The sequence below is a fragment of the Scyliorhinus torazame genome, chromosome 1 (genome assembly GCF_047496885.1).
Source record: "Scyliorhinus torazame isolate Kashiwa2021f chromosome 1, sScyTor2.1, whole genome shotgun sequence".
Taxonomy (NCBI): domain Eukaryota; kingdom Metazoa; phylum Chordata; class Chondrichthyes; order Carcharhiniformes; family Scyliorhinidae; genus Scyliorhinus; species Scyliorhinus torazame.
In genome coordinates, this window is record NC_092707.1 from 409,687,971 (window position 1) to 409,697,058 (window position 9,088).

At 48.8% G+C, this 9,088-nt stretch overlaps 1 long non-coding RNA gene across 1 annotated transcript; it reads left to right on the forward strand.

The window, feature by feature from the left end:
- The first annotated feature begins 5,801 nt into the window (after positions 1–5,801).
- Positions 5,802–8,370, forward strand: LOC140411036 (uncharacterized). Its single transcript, XR_011940795.1, has 2 exons — positions 5,802–6,095; positions 8,239–8,370. It is a non-coding gene; the product is annotated as an uncharacterized lncRNA (long non-coding RNA).
- The last annotated feature ends 718 nt before the right edge of the window (positions 8,371–9,088 follow it).

Genomic DNA, 9,088 nt, shown 5'->3' on the forward strand with positions numbered 1-9,088 from the left:
AGTTGACAATCTCAGAAAGCCACCTTGGAATGTTCTGCCCACCAGAGGGTCAGAACCCTGCCTCTTGCGTTGAGGCTCCTAACTCCAGTCACATTGCCGCAGGCTGCAGGGGGCGTTGGGAACTCAAAGGGGTCAGAAATTCTCGAGATCCAGTTTGATTGTTGGACGATCGTTGGGTCAGGAGATCAGTTTACCCATCGTGCCCAATGGGAGATGATTATTTTATCAATTTTCATAGACTTTTGGATTTTATCTTTCTCAGCTTCTGATAGGATCCTTGATGTGAAACCACAAGAAGCCAGGAAAGAGAGTGAAGTCAGACAGGAAATGACATCCAACAATGTGATTAGAAATCTCAATTAAAATAAAATTAAGAGAAATGTTGCACTTAAGAAAGGAAATATAACATGTCCTGGGAATTATAGACAATTTGGTATCACATAAGTTGTATGAAACATAATGAAATTACCACTAAAAAAATCTAGACTCTAAAAAACAAACAGAAGAATGAATAGTCAACATGGACTTGAAATGGACGTGTCATTCTTGACCAAATCAATTCATAGACTCAGAGAATCCCCACAGTGCAGAAGGAGGCCATTCAGCCCATCCAGCCTGCACCGACCCTCTGAAAGAGCACATGACACAGGGTCAGGCCCCCACCCTATCCCCGTAACCGAACACTAAGGGACAATTTTCCATGGCCAATCTATTTAACCTGTATATCATTATACTGTGGGAGGAAACCGGAGCACCCGGAGGAAACCCACACAGACACGGGGAGATGATGCAAACTCCATACAGACAGTCACCCGAGGCCAAAATTGAACCTGGGTCCCTGGTGCTGTGAGGCAGTAGTGCTAACCTCTGTGTTACCATGCCACTGAACAGAATTCTTTGAAGAGCTAAGAGAGTAGACATAGGTAAACTTGTAGATGTAATATATTTAGATTTCCTTTGATAAGGTAATAAACAAATGAATGAGAGAAGACGGGAATTGGAGCTCGACAATGTTCTGTGCTGGGATGACTCTTGTTTACCATTTATATCAATAATTTAAACTTGGACCACGCTTAACAGAGGAAACTGCACTGCTCCTGGCTGAATACATTCTGTTCCTGGCTCTAAGGCCTGCAAGCAGCCATTCATAACTCCAGCACACATTTGGTCAATCTGACCCACCTCCAGGACATCGTTCTATCCCTCAAATCCTCCCCACTGTGTCCATCTTGGCTCAGTTCAAATCCCACTTGAGACGCGAGGCTTTGAGCACAAAATGCTGGGCTGACATTATTGGTCAGTACAGTGCGATGTGAGACAGTGAAGTTCAGGGTGTGGATAAAGCAACTGGGCTACAAGTTACTGATGACAATGCACAATATTAATTCCTGATCTACACGGGATGTTATAATAACTTGTGTTTCAGCTTCTATTCTGTATTTTCTTATTTGTTCTGATCTTCAGTTATTTTCTGTTCACAGGTCATGTGACAGGGTTGGTTCTTATCCAATCTCCTCACGTTGTGAAAGTGCCTGAGGGTGAAACAGTGACGTTTCTGTGTGACTTACAGAGCAAGAATGTAGATTACACTGTGGATAAATACACTGTAAATTGGTACCGCTCACAAAGTAAGGAATTGATATTGAGCCATGATGCAAATGGCGAAGTTTCCCGGGTGGGAGGTCTGTCTGATCGGTTTCAGCCTTCCAGAGATGTTCCCGGTAACAGCTACATTCTGACAGTCAGAGATGTGAAGCACGGTGACTCCACTGTCTACGTCTGTTCGATTTGGGGAATAGTCTTTGGGAATGGAACCCGGCTGAATGTAACCAGTGAGTAATGTCGATGCTTTATTACTTTTATTCCAAATAGTGTTATTGCACAAAGACTGAGTTTAAAAACAGTGACTTGACCGCCCAGAACTTGAATCTTGATGAAAAGAGAGAGATGTTGCTGAAGTTTGATACAGATGAGAATGTGGAGGGAGGATCAGTACTGGGCGCGATTCTCCACTCCCACGCCGAAGTGGCCGTGCCGCCGTGAACGCCGTTGAGGTTCACGACGGCGCAGAACGACCCCGGTCCCGACCGATTTGGGCCCTGACAATGAGCCAGGATCGGGGCCGCGTCATGTAGACGCGCCAGGTCTTGTCGCCCGCGTAAAAGCGGCGCCGCATAGATGACGCGGCCAGCGCCGCATAACGGGCGTCATCCACGCATGCGTGGTTGCCGTCCACTCTAGGTCCGCACGCAAGAAGATGGGCGACGGCTCTTGTGGGGCCGCGGAAGGAAGGAGGTCCTCCTTCCGAGACGACGGCTCGATGATCGGTGGGCACCGATCACGGGCCACACCACATTTCAGGTAAAGCCCGGTGCAGGATCCCCCCCTCGCCCCCCCCCCCCCCCCCACAGGCCGCCCCCCCCCAGTGTTCACGCACCGCTCACGACGGGAGCGACCAGGTGTGAACGGCGCCGGGGGGAACCCGCTGTTTTAGCCTGGCCGCTCGGCCCATCCGGGCCTCAGAATAGCAGGGGTGCCGGAGAATCGCCATTTTCGGTGTCTCCGGCGATTCTCCGGCCTGCGGACCTCGACGGGGCCGATCCCACCGCTTGGGAGAATTGCAGGAGGGAGTCGGACCGGCGTCCCCGGAAACTTTGGTGGCCCAGGCGATTCTCCCAACCGGCGTGGGAGTGGAGAATCGCGCCCAGCAAGTTTGTGAAAGACACAAATATTGAGCTGGTGGTTAATAGTGAGGAAGAAGGTTTCAGGTTGCAGGGGGTGGGTGAGGGGGGGGGTAGCACAGCACGGGGGTGGGGGGAGGGTAGAGAATGGGAACGGGTCTGTCGCCCGCGCCGATCCCAGCGAGTTTCCCGATCTCAGCGGCCCGGAGCGAGAATCCCGGCCGATGTCCCCGTGGATTGTTCCTAAAATGAAGGAATTTGGGAAATTTGTAACGAGTGCATTCTCTAAATCTGCATCGATCTCTTTTAGAATCACAGGGTGTGGGCCATCAAGTGTGTGAGATTTTCCAGCTTGCTGTCTTTGCCCTCCCCTCCCGGAGGTGGGAACTCTTCCTGAGCTTTGTTCCCTGCAGTCCTGGCCACACAGATTGGTGGCATCGACAATGATTTATTAAACTATTGAGCAGCTCAATGCTCACTTTCCAATCATCAATGAGAATTGCTGGAATGTGGACTAAAGAAACAAAGGTTTGTTCTTGAATTGAGCAACTCCTTCAGCTAATAGGACAAGGGCCACAAAATAGTTGCCCCAGACTTTGAATGTGAGTGAGGAACACATTAACTGGCGGCTTCAGTGCGGCCGGGACAATGGGTGGAATCTTGTGGAGGTGATGGGAACTCAGCGGGTGGCTGTAGAGGCAGCCACACCCCCACATCATGGGCGAGATTCTCCACTCCCGCAACGGTTGGGAGAATTGTCTGGGCCACCAAAATTTCCCGCGACGCCGGTCCGACGCCCTCCCCCGATTCTTCCAAGCGGTGGGATTGGCCCCGTCGAGATCCGCGGGCCGCAGGCCGGAGAATCGCCAGAGACACCCAAAATGGCGATTCTCCGGCACCCCCGCTATTCTCAGGCCCGGATGGGGCGAGCGGCCAGGCCGAAACGGCGGGTTCCCCGTCCACACCTGGTCGCTGCCATCGGGGACAGCACGGGAACCCTGGGGGGTGCGGCCTGTGGGGTGAGGGAGGGGAGATCCTGCACCGGGGGGTACCTCAAATGTAGGATGGACCGCGATCGGTGCCCACCGATCGTCGGGCCATCCTCTCTGAAGGAGGACCTCCCTCCTTCCGCGGCCCCGCAAGATCCGTCCGCCATCCTGTTGCGGGGCGGACTCGGAGAGGACGGCAACCACGCATGCGCGGGGGACGCCAGTTATGCGGCGCCGGCCGCGTCATGTATGCGGCGACGCCTTTACGCGGTGACAAGGCCTGGCGCGTGTAGATGACGCGGCCCCGCTCCTAGCCCATTATCGGGCCCTGAATCGGTCCTGATCGGTGCAGTTTCCCGCCGTCGTGAACCTCGACGGTGTTCACGTCGGCGTGGGCACTTCGGCGCGGGAGTGGAGAATCCCGCCACATTTCTTTTTGGGAAGCTCCATTGGATTATGTGAGCATGGAGGGATTGACAGGTCAATAATGGGTCTGACCCTGTGATCGAGGACCCCCGAGTCTCTGATCGGAGGGTGGCACTTCTACTAAAAGCAGAAAGAAAGGCTGCAATTCTCTGGCCGTTGCGATTGCTGCCGGCAGTGCCCCCTCGCCCGGGGCTTTCCCTGTGGCGTGGCTTCAATGGAAATCCCATTGACAAGCGGGAAGGCAGAATCGCGCTGCCTGGGAACAGCGCGCCACCGAGAAACACGCGGCTGGGGAAGCGGAGAATCAGCCCAGACTGCAACCTCAGCACCTGTTTATAAATTGTTGATATTTTTCTCTTAAAGGTAAGATACCTCCAGTCCTTATCCAGTCTCCGAGTGTGGAACGTGTCCCAGAGGGTCAGACTGCACGGTTCCACTGCTCCATGCAGAACGCCGCAGTGAGATACACAAAAGTTTCTTGGTACCGGGAGCTGCCAGGGGAAGAGAGGGAGAAGATTTTAGCACTTGATGCAAAGAATTATGTAGACCGGGATTCAGGTTTCTCTGAGCGTTTCCTGCCTTCCAGACACATGGACTCCAACAGCTTCATCCTGACAATCAGCAACGTGCAGCCCAGTGACACTGCCGTCTATTACTGCTCAGTGTGGGGAGATATCAGTGGGAATGGAACGCAGCTGAATGTAACCAGTAAGTACAGTTTCCATGAGTCTCATTAATCTTCACCACATATTCTGTCTTGTGGTTCTCAGAAGTCTCAAATGTTCACAATATTTTGGACACAAAGCCCGCTTCTTGATACAGGTGATGGGGTCTCTCACTCACTGGCCTGAGATCCAGGGAAAGGCTCATGTTGCTTCCTTTGTGAAGGATCAGGCACATACATAGACATCGGTGGGCCTTCCACATGGCCATGGTGCCTGTGACAGGGAGCTGCACATTGCAAACACCAGTCAAACCAGTGGCCCACAACAAGCTCAGGCTGAGGGAGTCGGAGAAAGGTGATTGTGGGAGGGTTTGGGGTCATAGGTTAAGATTGTGGGAAGAGGGGTTAGCAACCTGGACAGGGTGGTAGCTCTTCACAGGCCCCCGGCCCCCTTCCTGATGTCATGGCAACCAGTACTTGACAATGAGGAACTCCCCCAGGTCACCATTAGAAACACAAAGTGGGTTCGTTTTTATCCAAATGGGGAGACCCCCTCCTGATGCTGGTGGTGGAATGCGGTCTTCAAATGGGTATTGGTGCCAATTTAAGGATTTTGTTTGGATGGTGGGGGAGTGTCCGAGGAAGGGTGCTCTTCCAGAGGGTTTGTGCAGACTGGATGGGCTGAATGGCCTCTTTCTCCACTGCAGTGATTCTGTGTTTTTTTTTACAATTTCAAGTACCCAATTCATTTTTTCCAATTAAGGGCCAATTTGGCGTGGCCAATCCACCTACCCTGCACATCTTTGGGTTGTGGGGGTGAAACCCACGCAGACACGGGGAGAATGTACAAACTCCACACGGACAGTGACCCAAAGCTGGGATCGCACCTGGGACCTCGGCGCCGTGAGGCACCAACGATTCTATGGTTAACTACCATAGGTACTTTGTAAATTCAAAATACTCTTTTAAATTATGAATATTGTTTCTCCAAAGGTGCAGATGCCCCAGTGGTTATCCAGTCTCCTGCCCCAGAATCTATCAGACAGGGTCAGAGTGCACGGTTACAGTGCGTCCTGTATAACGCCGCTGTGACACATTCTGATGTTCATTGGTACCGACAACAACCAGCTTACATCGAGTGGATTTTAACAGATGAGATACTGAACAACACACGATGGGGTCCTGGCTTCTCCGAGCGTTTCCAGTCTTCTCGAAACATGTCCAGTAACAGCTTCATTCTGACAATCAGCAACATTCAGCCCAGTGACGCTGCCATCTACTATTGTGAAGTGAGGGGAGATATCGATTGGAATGGAACCCAGCTCACTGTAATAAGTAAGGACAAGTTACATTTTCCAACTTCACAGACTCGAGCACATAATCTAGTGCAGGACATACTGATTGATGGATTTCTAGGTGCCAATGATATTGAGGGTTATGGGGATAGTGAGGGAAAATGGTGCTGAGGTCAACACTCAGCCATAGCCCAGTTGAATAACACAGAGGGCTCGAGGGGCTGAATGGCCTACTCCTGCTGCTCTGCTCTGACAAAGGGAATTGCCCACAATGTCCATACAGAGTGAACACACTGGAATTGAAGATGAAAGGGAAAAGGATATGTGAGGAGAGCTGTTGAACTGGTTGGGGATTGGCTGTTGGGGAAAGATCCCTTGGAAACAGCTCTGGGCTGGGAGTAGGTGATGTTTGAATCAACCATCCAGGCAGTCTGGAAATGTATTGGACTGTGAAAAGCAGTTTCTGAAGGTCTTTGATTTTCACATTTGAGTGCAACGTGGTTTGAGAGGTCATGTGGGATACTTTTAGTCAAGTTACAGCAGTTGTGCCTCGGTTAATATTAACTGGATTTTGATATTTCAACATATTTTAGGGAGTATTGCCTGGAAGAATTTTATTTATGAGTCTGATCAATTAGGGAGTCTTTTGGGGGAACATATTGTGAAATCAATTTTAACTGTGCAATTGTAATTGTGTGTGGTTAAATTTTCTTTTCTTCTCAATAAATCTTGGAGGTTTACATTTAAAAACTCCAAAATCGCCACTGGACTGCCCCTTTCTGGGAACACTGCTACTTACCATCAATGCAGTTCCTGGAACATTGTCTCAGGCACAGTGCTGCAGTACCTCTTACAGCCACTGTAGCGCTGTGCATGGAGGGACTGGGACTTCTTTCCAAATGCGGACCGGAGTTCATTTGAGCAGGAAATGGCAGCAATGTTGTCGAGTCGTCCCCGCCGACTCTCCGAATGATGAGCAAGGAACTCTCACCATCCATAAAATCCAAGCCATACGGACCTTTACTGACATCTCCAGTTGTCCCAAAGTGCTTTACAACCAATTAAACCCTTTGTAAAGCTTGGGCCCTATTTAAATGTAGGAAATGTATCGGCCAATTTGTGCACAGCAAGCTCCCTAAATAACAATGTGATAATGGCCTGATAATATCATCTTTGTCGTGTTGAAGAATGAATATCACAAGTCGGAATAGTTTGTCTCAATTTGCTTCAGCAAAATGATTGAGAATTCGGAACAATTCTATCAGAGGATGATCAGACGAGACTTTAAACCAAGCCCTTGTCCGCTCTCTCTGGGAGATGCAGGAGGCCACATGACAGTAGCTTAAGAAGAGCAGGAGAGTTCACCCCAGTCAGTAATTCGAGGGAATAAACTAAACAAAACCCATCCCATTAGCTCCCTTTCAGCCTGGCACGCTGCCCATCACAGCCAACATTGGCAATGACCTGAATCAACACAATTACTCTTAACTTTAGTCCCAATCCCACTCACACATTTAAGTCACTTTTTTGAATAGGTTAATTCTCTTTGGAGGGTGTTCCATTAATCTAAAACTCTCTACATTCTTCCTTGTTAATTTTGCAATCACAATCTTTTAGACAAACTCCATCTTGCTAACTGATGTGTCATTGACATTTCCTCTTCCAATATAGAGAACTTTACCTTCATCTCAGTCCCCATTGCTCTGCCTTTCCTCAACTCAACTCCTCCATGTTTAAAAACAAACTTCATCTTGTTTATACGGATCGCCTGGTCACATTAGTGGTGTCGGTCACACAATACACACCACCTATCCAAAAGTCACTCCCCTACAGTGTAATGTTGGTGTGGACGGAGGAGGATACAGAACGGAACTCACTGGGGATCTGTTGGTGGTTTTCTTTCCATCTGTGGAACTTTGCTGCACTGTTACCAAGTCAGCCAGAATGGCCAGCAAGTGGTCAGTGTGTGATATAAGATTGGCCTGCCGCATTATCAATAAATCAAATTGATCTGAGTTTAAACTGACATTGTTATTCCAGGTGTCCAGCAGATAGAAATATCTGCTCAGTCTGAATTCCACCTGCTTTCATGTCTCTACTTTACCATTTCAAATGTCACCGACTGACGAGAATCAAATCCATTCCCCGTCCTTTAACCGTAAACATGTGATTTCCTTTCACAGACCCGGCTGACGCTGAGAAGACGAAGCTTGTCTGGATTATTGTGGGAACTCTTACGGGATTTGCAGGACTTAGTTTGCTCATCGGATTCATAGTGCTTCGGAAATAACAATCCCGTAATTTTGACAGAATAATTCAGTTTCTCTCGGTTATTGTGTATAGTTTGTTTTGTTTGTTTATGGGATGTGGGCATTGTTGGCAAGATCAGCATTTATTGCCAATCTCTAATTTCCCTTGCGAGCAATTAACAGTCAACCCCATTGCTGAGGATCTGATGTTACAATCCCAGACCAGACGAAAACAGTGGATGAGATACGGGACAGGAACCCCAATATTTGATCTTAATTTGGTAAAACTGTGATGAAATGACACCTCACACCAGGAGTGATTTGGGGAAAAATAGGGATATGGTGTATTAAACAAACTTGACTACTTAGAGTACTAAATTATATTTTACATCACACCAGGAAATAGCTGACAATCGCCACGTAAACAATGCAAATCAATACAGTGAATACAGTAACCCTTAACTGCTATCTTTGTTCCCACTCAAACAATTAAAAATCCCATCTCAACTCTCATAAGAGCATAAGAACTAGGAGCAGGAGTAGGCCATTTGGCCCCTCGAGCCTGCTTCACCATTCAATGAGATCATGGCTGATCTTTTGTGAACTCAGCTCCACTTTCCGGCCCGAACACCATAACCCTTAATCCCTTTATTCTTCAAAAAACTATCTATCTTTATCTTAAAAACATTTAATGAAGGAGCCTCTACTGCTTCACTGGGCAAGGAATTCCATAGATTCACAACACTTTGGGTGAAGAAGTTCCTCCTAAACTCAGTCCTGAATC